Source organism: Manacus candei, unplaced genomic scaffold, assembly GCF_025592945.1.
Source record: "Manacus candei isolate 608988 ecotype Guabito, Panama unplaced genomic scaffold, ASM2559294v1 h1tg000095l, whole genome shotgun sequence".
NCBI lineage: Eukaryota > Metazoa > Chordata > Aves > Passeriformes > Pipridae > Manacus > Manacus candei.
This window is the reverse complement of record NW_026138143.1, coordinates 3005862-3020427: the sequence shown is the minus strand read 5'-3', so window position 1 is coordinate 3020427 and position 14566 is coordinate 3005862. Positions and strand designations below refer to the sequence as shown.

The 14566-nt window shown below is 38.3% G+C and overlaps 1 protein-coding gene across 20 annotated transcripts in view; it reads right to left on the bottom strand.

The window, feature by feature from the left end:
- ARPP21 (cAMP regulated phosphoprotein 21) overlaps nt 1-14566 on the bottom strand; it is a 288954-nt gene that overhangs the window by 76556 nt on the left and 197832 nt on the right. The window lies entirely within an intron of this gene.

Sequence of the window (14566 nt, the reverse complement as noted above, 5' to 3'; positions counted from 1 at the left end):
TTTGGTTTTGCTTTGATCTTTATTTCTCAGTGCTCTTTGTTTTCACAGAGGCATTCAGTGCAAAAGCAGTTAACATTTGCAGTCATGATGAGATGCTGCCCATAGCTGTCTGAGGCTGCTGTATCGCTGCTAACTGTTATTGCTATAAATAGCTTTTGTTGTTGTTGTGTAGCAAGGAATGGGAATCCAAAGTCTCAGTCACTGAAATATTTAGACTCTCCTCACTGTGACTGAAGGACAGGGAAAACAAATTACCATACTGAATGTTAATTTGCTTCCTTCAGTAGCTTGGACCTCCGGCAACACTGCCACTTAGTGAAGCCTGTCCATCTTTATAAGTAAGGAAAAAAATGGTAGAAATTTTAAAAAACAAAACACTCAAGAGTTTCCTCACTCCTAATAAGCAAAATCAGTAAAGGGAGGGACAGGTGATGTTTTGCTTAAACTAAATTTTACCTCATCAGCATTATGTGAGAAAAATTCTCCAGAACAATCATAAGAGTATCAATCAGTTCACTGATTTAAATTCATACAGACATTTTTTCATTTATTTTAAAAGCCAAGCCCCACTGGTTAAAAGCTCAACATTTTCAGGTTTGTAAGGTGATATGATGCTGTTCCATGTTCTCACCTTGTACAAAAAGCAGAATCATATATCCCCTCATCCTGTGCAGAAAGAGAATTTTAAGAAGCAACTTTTGCGACTGAGCTGGTCACTGCCAATGCCTCGTAGCTGTCAATAAATAACATTCTGGCCTGCACCACTCCCAGAGCCAAACCTGTAATGTTTTCTGTTCAACCAACATTGACAGGGTGACCAATGGCCTCACGTACTGAGCTAAGATTCATACATTGCTATCACCCAACTGAGGGGGCTGCTAATGCACAAACTGTTTTAAAAACAATAATACATCTATCAAGGAACACAAGCCTTATGCAACATGCTGAAAGATCTGCCAACATCAGTACTGGTAGGAAGAGCTCATGTCTAGAGACCTACACGAACAGGACAACAAGCTTTCACTGGCATTAACAGAGCAATGGGAAAGAAATGAAAAGGTAGAATTTAAAGAAGTCAGTGATTTTGTAAATAGAAGTCCTCTACAAACTTTAAAACAAAAACCTCAGCCTCATCTTATTTCACAACAGAAAATTAAACCAGATGTGTAAATCAGTCACTACTTTGTTGTTACAGCATTATGGATTTCAAATTAAAATAGAGCACATATTCATGCCATAATTGCAGTCCATATCAAATCATTGTCAGATGTGCAGAAAATATTTGTAATAAACTGTAAGAAATTCAATATTAACAGACACCAGCTATCCCGCCTCTTTTTCTCTATTAATTTAGATGATTCCCACTTCTGCTCACAATTTGCATTTTTGTGACAAAATGACAAAACATACGTTCCCCACTTCCACATAGTTTGACAATTCAATAAACCTCTGTCCACCATCCGTAGCTGCTAGGACTAACATATAGGGCCCAAGTCAGCAGACTCTCTGGATGCCCTACTAGCCTTCTTTTGGGAAAACCCAGAGGACCATGGCTCTCTGCGTAATTTTCTAACCTAATGGGCCATTCATTATGTTTCCTTATAAACAGAAAGGCTAAAAAGCCCCATTAATGGATTGCTAGGTGGGTTGCTCTCCCTTTGCTCCCATTAATGAGCACTATGCCTGCACAGCCAGAAATGAAGATTCATTCACTCGAATATTCTGCTTTGACAGAACTATCTGAGGATTGTTATTTTCTGGTTTTACATCCTAAAGCACAAACAAAATTTTTGCAATTGTACTATCAACGTAAAATTTAGAGGTGTAAATTATCTGCTGAGCAACTAATAATCTATATACCAAGCATAATAAACAAATGAGATTTTAAAATGCTGAGAAAAAAATTAAAAACTAGAGAGAATAAAGCTTGAAAAAACAATTTGAAAAAAACGCCTCCTCCAACTATTAACTTATTTAAACAACAACATGATTTTCATACTTCATAATTCATTATTAAATCCCATTTTCACTTCATTTGCTGATTATAAAATGTTTCCACTTGCCATAAGAGAATAGGAGTAGCATGAGATCAAGCCACAAGTCAAAGCTAATGATTCATTACGTGCCTGTTAATAAAATTAATCTCCAAGCCCAGTAGGTGATTAGTCTTTGGTTGTGAAAAGAAATTTGCTTGGGCAGAGAGACTCTGCGAATGTGCAGAGCACTACGAAACACCGGGGTATTATCAGCACCATGATAAGGTCCTCTCCTCCCACTTGTCACTGCAGCTCTGGGTCACTGTTACCAGTGAGGCTGCAAAGAGCATGACCAGCTCAGTTAATAAGGATGCAAAGGCAGAGGGAAGGCTGTCAAGTGAGAAACAGGGTACCACAGCAACAAATTTCTTCAGGCACGCCAACCTGCAGGCCTCCCTCAAACACTAAAAATCATTAGTCAAAAGAAATGTAGACTATTTTAAAGATATCTCTGCAAAGGTTTGGGTCTGCTCCCCTGATGGAAGAGGAAGTCAGTGCAAGCTCTACATTCCCAGCTTTACAGTTCCCTGTAACAGTGTTATGCATTTTCTGTAAGGAAGCAGAGACCTTGTGGTTATTCCAGGGAAATCTGTTACATTAGTTTATGAATTTGCAGGTCAATCTGCTTAAAAATGAAGAAATTAATATGCGATTTTGAGTAAGATGCAGTGTAGTGTCAATATACTACACAGTATATAAATACAGTAATACAGCAGATACAGTGAATTCATCTCATGTGAGTCCTAAATTATTAACTCTTCTGAGATTTTTTAGCTGATATTGCCAGTAGCATCCAGTATGATATATAAAATTGTGTTCATGCACGTAAGGAAGCGAATTTATCGAGATTATTTACTGGCATACATTAAGATTTACTGTAGTCGAAGCATGGTTTACAATTACTGTTACAAAGCCATTAAAAAGAATCAGGAACTTATTCACTATTGCCACACTGGATACCTAGATTACATCTTCAAATCCTAACTAAACCTCAGCTTAATTTTAAAAAATGGGATTTCTCTTTTTGAAGAGACACTGAGAACTTCTGAAGACCTTACAGCTAACTCAAGTACTCTTCCCTATTTAGGGATCTTTCAAATAACAAACAAACAAAACCACAAACAAACAAACAAAACCCCCTATAATTTGTGGGTTTACCGTGGCCACCTCCACTTGGTAACAGTCATGTGCAAGGAAAAGGGCATGCAAATGCATGTGTACAAGGAGTGCTGCGTACCTGTATGACAGGATCTCATTTAGCCCATTCAGTACTCCATTTATTCCCCATGTCTGGAATCAGGGCATCACTTGAGAATCTCAAGCCCTACTACTCCAGAAGAAACTTTTAGGTCAATAGGATTTTTGCAATTTGGGGACTCTACTGAGAAACTGAAAACCACGACCCAGTTACATCTTAAAGGCTCAGAAATCAACATTAAGGGAGGGGGAAAGCACACAGGCTAAAAAGAGGTAAAGTCTGGGGTGTTTCTTTTTTTGTTTGGGTTTTATTTAATATAACCTTTTGATCATCCAGATTTTTATTGCTTGATGGTATGGGTGGAAGCAAAACATCTGTGCCCTGAAAATGCAGCTTCACAAAACTACAATCGCAGATGAACTCATTTCATAGTTCCTAAAAGTTGCCAGGTAGCTCAGTTAGTCATCTTTCTGGCAACGTGGTACAGAAGAAAACACATAGAACATTTCTTTCTTCCCTGTAAAGCTTTTCATCAGGCACTACAAAGGTTAAAGCCCAAGAGCTAGTGCTCTTGGGCACGCATCCTCAGGCAGCTGCTTACCCCCCCTTCTGGCCCCCCTCCTCTCTTCTTCAGGGAGCCAACTTCAGTAGGTGTCCTGCAGCACCCAGACATTTCACCATGAAAAGCTTCCCAAAACTCTCTGAGTACCTGCAAACTTCTGCAAAGTCTGCCCCCATCACTAAAAATCTTTGGAAACGTTTTCCTAATCTGTTTTCTTCCACAGTGAAAAGAGATCACTTTCTGGCAAGTGATCAGTTTACCCAATGACCAGACACAATGTGTAACAGGCACCATTAGCTCTACTATCCAGTTTTTTTCCTGATTCAGGAACATTTCTACATACTTCTGTGCAATATCGGGCCCAGACCTGGGGAGAGTACCCAGGTAAAATCTCACAGCAATTTTCTCATTTCTCGTGGCTGTGCTCCTTCTCAGGTAGCCAATGATCATTTCAACTCTTTCACTCTCATTGTTGTGTTGAGAGATCATTTGAAGATATGGGTGGAACTTATTTCTGTGCTTGCAATAATTTCATTGTGAGGGTGACCAAGCACTGGCACAGGTTGCCCAGACAGGTGGTGGAGTCTCTATCCTTGGTATGGTCCCGGATATCGTCCTGGGCAACTGGGTCCAGATGGTGCTGCTTGAGCAGGGCTGGGTTGCACAAGTCAACCTCCAGAGATTCCTTCCAACCTTAACCATGCTGTCATTTTTTGAAACACTGAGTCAGATATATAGTAACAAATCCATAGCAGAACAAACCTCCATCACTACCTTTTAGGTGGTCTTTGTGTGTCTGTTCTTTCTTTTGCAAGTTGGCCATTACCATTTGGCCTTCTGATTTTATAGTTCCTTAAAAGTCATCTGCAGCCCCTACTTAAGCAAGGCCCCAAAGGCACTTTTTTGAACTCATTGCTTACAGTGAAGTCTATATTTCAGAAATGGGAACTATGGAATAAGCAGCAAAATATTTCTGTGTGTCAAAAAGTAAAAAAAAAAGTTTTTTGATAGCATTATGTGATTTTTTTTTTCCTACTATCATTACAGTGATTTTAATGTGAGCTACTTCCATTCACTTGAGTTTTTCTCAATTTATCTCTGGATGACAGAAAGCAGAGTTCATGCCTCAGGCATATTTTTTTACATGGACTCTTTCAGGAGAATTCCCCATTACATGCTCATTTAATGCTTTTGATTCTGAGTCAACTCTTGTAAGCAGTAAGGAAAAAACCACAAACCCTAACTACCTTAACCAGGTATCCCCTATTTAATTAAATTACAGATTTTAAAAACATATTGCAAAATGGTAATAGCTATTAGGATACATGACTAAGGAAGGAACAGGGCATTTCCTTGAGTCTGCCAAGCCAACTAATGCAGTTTCATAGACCTCTATTTGGACAGGAGATAAGAAATGAAATACTGTGGGGAAAAAAATCTGCACTCATTTAAAATAAGTTAATTAGCTTATTAAAAATTACTGGCTAAAAATCAGGAAACACAGATACCACACCAAAAGGACAAATGGAAAGAGACAAGCATGAGCTCTGAATGTTACAGTTCTGCAGACTCAGTCACTGCATTAGCAGAGCACACAAACAGTCTGGTATTGTCAGGGTTGACTTATACACAGCACATAAATCTTTATTATGAGGCATGTGTTTCTGACAGCACCACAGCACACAGGCTGTTTCAAGACGTCTTTCAGAAGAAGCAACAACCTCACCATGTGTGGAAAAGATGGGTTTGGCAGTACAGCACCTGATGTAGCTAAAAAATCTAGCAAGTGCTGTAGTGTATATAATCTGCAAAAGCCTCACAGGTAACAGCCAAGCAGCTGCCTGAAAGAACACGATACAGGAATGCAAGTTCAAAAGGGGAGATCGATGTGGTATGCAGGAGCCAAAAAAACTGAACTTTGCATTTGCGATCCAATGTTCATTTAATGCACGTAACAGGGAACAGCATGTTAATATTCCTCTCCTGAATAAGTGGCAACACAAAGTCAAAAATAGGTAGGGTAATGGGGCTAAGGACAGGAAAAACAGCACCCAGGGTACTCGCAGAATCGTCATCTGGCAAACAAAATGAATAACCAACAAAAATGATCTTACACAAGGATGCCATCAAGAGAGCAATGGGATGGTGGAAGCCAGAGAGAAGTACTGCTGCTGACAGGATTCAGAGAAGTTGTGAAGATTTAGGGCACTCTTATGCAGGTGTTCTGATGGTTTAACATTGTTTTCCTGTTATTTGCACTTGTCTTTAATTAAACTGACTGCTCAGTCCAACATCATGTTAGCCTCTATTCTGAAGGCATGCTGTGACACAGTATGGTGGCCTTTCTTGCTGTGCTAGTTTGTGAATACCTACTACATCTGCCTGCTGTGTGGGTTTTTTTGGTTTTAGGTTGAAGGCTCTCCTAGGACTCGGCATTACTACCCCAATAAAACTACATAAGCATTACTGTCTCTTTGCTTTACCTCTAGGGCCAAAACTCTATTATTTGCACTACCAATGTCTGTTTTGATAATAGAGGCATAGGAACGTATTCTGAGAGTTTGAGAATTTACAGAACTTGGAAGCAAATATTATCATTGTCAAAACCCCCCAACTTAATGAAAAAGGCAGAATTCCAGCCCTACAGGTTAAATTATTTGATTAAATTCTCTCAGAACAATGTTTTTCAAGAATGAGAGCCTGAAATTACACCCTTCAAATAGGTTTCGTGTATTTAAAGGCTGATGGATGCTAAAATACAGTTTCAAAAAGCTAGAGTGGGAATTTAAATACAGATAATTGTTAAAGCACAGTGCAGTTAAATTATCACAACTTAATACTTAAAACCACTCAAAATGGCATTGCAAGCATTTGAAGGTAAATGCCTCATTAACAGATTGCTGCTTTTATCATATGAGTCACTAAGAACTTCTGATATGATGGTAAAAGCACATTAAAAGCCTTAAAAAAAAAATCAACCCAGTACAAGACAGTTCTTCAAGGTGCTGTCTTCTCTGTGGCACAGGGGGAAAAACCCCTCAAATACCAAATGCTAAATTTTCCCCAGTTTAAGACTATATATTCTTTAATACTTTTTTCAGAGTAGCAGCTGGACTCTAAACGTGTTCCGCATTTATTATTAAACAGGGATGTGGAAAGTCACAAGTTATTTTCACAGGCATTCTCCCCCTCTAATTGGGGTTGACTTCAGCCCCCGACTTCAGTGGGGCTGGCACCAGTAGTGTTTCTTATTACAAAAAACCACAGTGAAGCTGAAGGCTGCAGGATGTACACTGAATCTTTTCCATGCCAAGTTGTTTGTGTGGACCAAGCAGAGGGCAGAGGGCCAGTTCCTGAAGGATTTCAACGCATACGGTACTTAAGGAACCTGATTCAATGTTGAGGTACCATTGCAAAACTCATGACCCTCATAAGCTTTCCTAAAACTTAATTCCAAAAAATCATCCTGTTTGAAGATATGGATGCAAAAACATAGTACCTCTTGACTCCTTGAGTGTCTGCTTGAGTGCAGACTTCAATATTTTGCCCAGTATTTTGGGGCCAGAAGATGGGCTTTGAAAACAGGGGAGAAGCCTACAAGCCAAGCCACGTGCAAATACAACCCCTTCTGCTAGATGGGGCAGAAGCATTATGTCCTCTCTTACGCATTTTAGGAGCTTCAAAGTGTCCTCCTGTGATCAAACTAAGATTATTTCTTTACTGAGGGACCTGCTTACCCTGTTTACTCTCCTCAATTGGATTTATTTCTTGATATTCAGGGTGCCTAAAAAGACTGAACATCTTGCACAGTGCCAATTTATTTCCAGCTAATAGAGGCTCCAAAGTGGTAGCATAGATTATTATGGAATTCATTAATATCTGATTTTAAGGATGGGGCATATTCTGTAAGTGGCTGAAAATTACAGTGTTGCATAACTGCTGTGATCTATTTAAAATTACACTTTTCTATTTCAGATGTTCAAAAATTAACACGGAACAGAGAGAGAAAAAGGAAGCAAATTCAAGATTTGAAGTCTACTGATGAAGGCAAGATGGTTCACTAAAAGCCAATGGGCTAATGAAAAAAATATTATTTCTTGAAATGCCCCATGTATGCACATTAATATCATAACAAATTCTTGTTCTGACTTCTGCTTTACACTCATGAATATTTTTGCCCTCTCCAGCAGGAAGACTCATGGATCAGAAGTCATCCTCTGAACAACCACTGGCCTAAAAAAGAGGGCCTGTTTTTAATAAACTGACAGAAACAGCCTCACAAGGCTACCCTGGAAACAGCAAGAAACAACTGACAAAGGCAAAGATTTCTCGAAACTCGTAATACTTTTCATATTTCTATGTGTCCTATTTCCTACATTAAAAATGAGGCATGCAACAGAAGAGCAAAAGGCAATCATAAAACCAGTTTGGACCACATCTAAAATTTACTTGCTCAACTATCAACACCTTATTTCTAAAATGCTCAGATTTAAATACATTTCTTCACCTACTACTGATGTACAGTTACCTCAGAGGAAAGCACAGGAGCCATCTCAGACTTCCAGATCCCTCTCCAGTAATTTGAAAGTATAAATGACCAAATAGCATCTTGATTAATGAGCACTTTCCTACTACAGCTTGAACAAGCACAAGGATTAATTACTTATGCAAGAAAGAGCTTCCCTCAACCAAATTACCTACTTGCTATTCCAAAGCATTCTCTTCCTGGGCAACCTCTCATCTCCCCACACACAGCAGGTGACAATAACCTTCCAGGTTTAACAAAACCTACACTATAAAGTGGTGTGATTGCAAAGATTAAAAAGATAAGAAATAGAGAAAAAAAGTACCATAAATGTCTTCTGATTAATGGTTAACTAATATTTCATTACAGTATAGAACAGCTGTAAAAAGCACATGTCCACCTTAATTATAAACAATTTAATTTTAATAAATTACATTAGATGAAAATTTAATATTGGAGCTATTAGAATTGGTTCATTAACCCTAACATCTCATTTAGAGAATAAGTAATTTCTATGAGTCCAGTATACAGCTTACACTGAAGTAAGAATGAAGCCAGTATTTAAGGGTCAAATTCAGCTCAAGGGTCAAATTCAGCTCAACTTCAAGTGTACCAAGTATTTATGTTTTTCCTTTTGTATCTTTCATGTAAAACAGTCTTATGACTAAAATGGTATAATACTTGCTGAGAAAAAAAAGTCTGTCCAAATTCAACTATCATTAAAATTAAGAAAATAAGCATTAAAAAAAATAAAAGAAAAAGAAAGACTGGAACAAAAAAGAAAAGCTCAGTCTCTGCAGGATGAGCATCAAGCAGCGAAATAATGAATGTGCACAACCTCAAATAATGCATTTATGGAAAGGTAGCAATTTTATGTCTGACACAAATGTTTGTAGCACAATAGTAAGATATTAATAAAATTTCTACCAGTTATTAGCACATGTACACCCTGAATTACTTCTCCAATCACCATGTGACTGGATAAAAGAAAGGCAATTATTCCATGTAGCTCTCTCCTGTGACAATAAGCTGAGGCATTGCAGAGAAAAAGTAGGCTCAGGCCACTGCTGGAGGCAGACATTTCCTGAACTTCAACTGAAAATGTCTAATTCCCTTTAATGCTTTTCTGAAGCATTTTCGGGAAGTTCTCTCCTACTTCTCGGATGTGAAAGCCTTCTTCAGCTCTGGGCTGCAGTTCTGAGTGCAGTGAGAAAGGATAAAAAGGAAGTAAAGGCTAAAACATAAGCATGCCTATCAGGACACTGGGTTCTTAAAACCTAAACATAATTGCTATTGCACTGAAAAACTAATCATGTTCCTAATTTAATCCCAGACTGAAATAAACAAGTTATTTTTGTGTGAAAAAAGTCAAGAAATAAAATCCATGAAAACAAACATAATTTGTTACTTAAATGTTACATTACAATGTGGCTACAAAAACTCATAGTTTTTATTATACATTATTCTTTTATTAATGTTCTTACTAAATTATTAGTCGTGTAATGTATTAGTTCACCTTAAACCAGAACAAAACGTCTTGGTCAATTACAGTGTTATTTCTCAGTCACACAGTTTCTCCATTTTAGTTGCATACATCTACTATGCACCCTTTTATTTCTCTACACATTTGCAACAGACAATGTTGTGACACCAACTGAGCAACAGCAATTGTAAACCAGAGTGAAAGTCTGGATATTTCCAGTTTCTGTTTATTTCTTAATAGCCAAGGAGCAACTATTCTGTAGGGAAGACGAGAAAGAGCTAAATACAACAGGAAATGAAGGAATGGAGATGACTCCATAGTCCCTTGAAGAAAACAGTGCAAGAGTCTAATGAAAATAAAACCAGAAATAAGGGTGTTAATGTAAGTTTTCATGCATCATGTGGCTCACAAAAGCAATTCTGCTCTCATGAGATCATTGCTCTGTGTACACATGCGATAATTAAGAATAGCATAAGGTGCTTAAACACAGATGGAATAATACCATGCAGCAAACCATATGCCAGATAACTATTCTGGTTTACAACAGGGCAGGGAACAAAACCGTTCTTCAAATGCTCTGGCAAATATTGAATTGCTTTGACTGAGGTTTTACAAAAAAGATATTCGTGTTCAGGTATACATTTGTCACTGCTCTCTTACAGCTAAAATGTCCCATCTTTCCCATCAGCAAACAACCACTTGAAGAAATTAAAGTCATTTACACTGAATACCTTATTCAGTCAAGGGGAAAGGCATACTTTTCTGCATGCTCCAAAGGCTGTAACATTTGGCATCTTAAGGAAGTCTTCTTGGCACTTCAGGCCTAGGGTAAAAAAAAAATTCTACAAACTATTCCTCATTGAAATTGCCACGTTCAGTGAATGCCATTTTATTGACATGTCTGTAGGATCCTGTACCAAAGTTCAGATTCTTAAGTTGGTGAAAATGTCACAGTGCACCTCTACTAGCATAGGTGTTATCCAGCAAGATCGGTCAGTGTACACACAACAGAAACCCAAAGAGAACTTTTCTTCTTTGCTTGTGATTCAAACCACCCTTATACAAAGGAGGCAGAATAATACAGATTATGTGTCAAACAAGAAGGTCTTGTAGGTTATTCAAAGTACAACCTGTACATTATGTCTCCTTCTGCTGATACAGTTCATCTCTAGATCATAAGGAACCCCTGTAATACACATAACAGCTTAGCATTGCCTGAAGTTTTTTATGCATCTCAAAGACACTAAAACACCTTCCAACAGGGCCAACATTATGTTAAGAGAGTAGGAAGAAAACAAAGTATCACAAGGATTATAACTCACAATGTTCTTCAGGAAAAAAATTAGAATCGAGGATGTGAGAATTGGTATAAAGTTCATAATAGGTATGTTACACCCTCAGAACATATGAAAATGTCTAAACACAGCATATATATCATAAGCATCCCACCTGCTCATTCTGATGAGCCCTGCCACTCACACTTATATAAAAAAGTACATGAATGCATGTGTGGGCTGTGGTACAGACTTGCTTGTCACATGGCTGATGATCTCAACCAAATGAAAATCCTTTTCATTTACCAAGTACACCAAATGCACTTCCCCTACATTTCTCCACCTATCTATAGATAATAAAATGAATGAATCTGATTGAACTGATACCTCTAACAATATGAACAGTTCTGCAAAAAAACATGAAGTACTTCCAGTTGTTTGATAGGAATTATGAGGAATATACAGAATAGAAGGTGGCACACCCACATTTTTTGGCTCCAAATAGGGATGCCCTGTCTAACACATCACCTCAGTTCCAAACTTCTCTTTATATCATATTTCACTGTCTTAAGTTCCCCTTACATTTCTGTATATCTTTAGAAAGATGACAGGCAGACATAGATGACAGACAGATATACATTAGAACAGTGACACAAGAGCATCATCTGAACAAAGCAGATATCTCATTTTAAGTAGTATTTGAGTTCTTTGACTATAAAAACAAAACAACAACAAAATTTCCTCCATTTTCTGATCAATTTTTTTCATGTATAGTGCTGAGATTAAGATTTAAAAAATGGGATAATTTAGTTAAGCAGGACTTGGTAAGACACGAGACCATGAAAAATTATATATATCTTTTTAAGTCATTCTCTTTTTTTTTAACCTACTTTAAATTTCAAAAATTATATGAAAAGATAATTTGTTTTTAAAATCCACTATCTTGTAATAAGTGCTAGAGTACAGAGACTTAACTTGATTAAGGTCAAAAACCACTTTGGTAGTTGAGGTCATCACCGTCTTTTAAAATTTCATTTCATAAAAAAAGCTTCAAGACAGTATGACTTGTTCACATTCCAATAAAATTAACAAAAAAAAAGGCACTTTAGATTAAACTCTTCATTGTAAATACTTTTGCAACTGCTAAATTGCCATTATTGTTTGACTGCATTTTTAAGAGAGATCTCACTGAGAGTTCATGAAAGTTACAGTATTGCACTCCCAGAGACTTAAATCCTAATGAATTTTTACCATCATTTTTCTCCTCTCTGTAAAGCAGCACAGAGAATGACCAGAGAAGTCACAGCCCTCCTTCCAGCTGCAACCTCTTCAATAAGCACTTTCTCAAATCCCAAACCTCCATAAAGTAGGTACTTTACAGGCACAGGTACATAAAAGTGGATACACATTGCCCTAAGACAGCCATTTGATGAAAGGACTGAAATGCCCCCATCTGGTCCATTCACACCCCAGTCCCCCATATGACAGACTGTACCACAGCACCTCTAAGGGAGCATTGGTACCAGGTTTTTCCAAACAGCCTTTTCATCCCAAAACCATTAACTCTTTTGACACTTGTACCTCTGAGCACCTGCAGGCAGTGAGCACAGGAGGTCTCTGCTGAACAGAATAAACGCACCTCACTGCCTGGAGCCAGGGAAGAACCCATCACCCGCAAGCCTAAGCAGAGATGTGACACGAACCCTCACTCAGCCAAAGCAGTATGCCACAAGGTGCTTATTCAAGCCCACGTGGCAACTCTGCAGAGTCATATGTTCTTCTCAAACAGGCACACGATCACAGAAGTCACAGACAGTACAGAATTTACGAATTCTTGAGTATGCAGGACCATTCTTCCCTCTCCACAGTATGTTGCTAAAGTACTTTAAAAACCACATGCCATAAAGAGATAATTTATTGCCAAAATGCAAATTTTCAGAACATCTGTCTGTGAGGCCTCTCCATAAATTCACATAAAGCTATCAAGGCTCAGGCTTACAGCACAGCATAACCACGTTGAACAGTGTTTCAGACACTCTTCAGATTCTTCAGTATTCTGGATACTGTCCAAGTAGTAATTAATAGAGTCAACACATTCCCAGTATTTGGTGTTGATTCTGAACCACACAAAACTGTCTCCTCTGAGAGTAGTGAAATGCAGAACACATGAAATCACATCAGACTCTTTCAGATGGGGAACTTACACAATATTTGCTGCGGATAATAAAATCTCATCAGCCCTTATTCATGCTAGATAATAACAAGCTATTTTCTGTCAGAGTCAGGGACATTTAAAAAAAAACATGCCATCTCCTCCAGTTATGAAAAGAAAGAGCCACTTCTACAAAGCTTTATTTTATAGCAATATCAAAATAATGTAAATAACACACTGGAAGCACCACAAGGCATTATGAGCTTCACATAATCCAGTTACCTACCACCAAATCACTGAAGAGGAAACAAAACTGCAGCTTCTGTGATGCTTACAAAACAGCTGTGTTACTCACAGTCAACAGAGGGGCAAAGCCCTGTGTTTATTTCTGGAAGATCTAGACAGGAATGGTATCAGAACCAATTTTTCTGGCCTCACCTCCAGTTTGCAAGACCGCAGCTGAAAGGGCCATTCGATCCGTTATACCCCTGCAACATCCAGCCCGGTGAGCTTGCCCACAAGGATACCAGTTCATGCCTGGCAAATAGGCTTGCTTGCTCACTCCCACCATGTATGAAGCCACAGTTTCACCAGAGCACGCGGATAAAGCTTTGACTGTTGAAGAAGGCTTCAGTGTCCTCTCCAGAAACGCTGTGCAAGCATTTCCAACAGCACTTCCGGTGCTGCCTACCTCTGAGATGATGGGTCACACAACAGAGCAAGGCATTTACAGATATTAATGTGATAGCATTCTACTGTCAAGTCAACCAGCAGAAGGCAATGCTGTGAGGAAAGATCTGCAGCAGTTGGTACGCTACAGCAGTGACACAGATGTGAACTGAAAAGGGAGAACTGTAAAGAGAGAGGAATGCCTAAAAAGCATTCAAATACAACTGAATGTGTTTTGTTTAAGAGGAGACTAAATTTTTCCTTATTTACACCTCAAAACTGAACACCAGTTTGCTGCATATCCAGCTTTTTCTTATTCAAATATAACCCTTGTGCAAGGGCAGGTAGTACCAGACCCTGAGGCTAAGCCTTCTCAGCCTGAGTGTTTTATTGAACTACTGTAATTCTCTTGACTTCTGAAAATCGAATCTTTAAAAACATTAATACCCCAGTGCTGTTTTACAGAATCCCAAGTATCTCAAGGATAGCCCATGAAAAGGATCTAAAATAAATTGTGCATGATCTTAAATTTACTTCATATGTATGGAGGATTTTTAGGGCTCAGTGAAATAGCAAATACCAATGTGTTTGGCTCAGATTTTGATCTTGCAAAATTAGGTAGTCCCTCTACCCTTCTACAGGATAAGCTAATAACATTAAAAAAAAA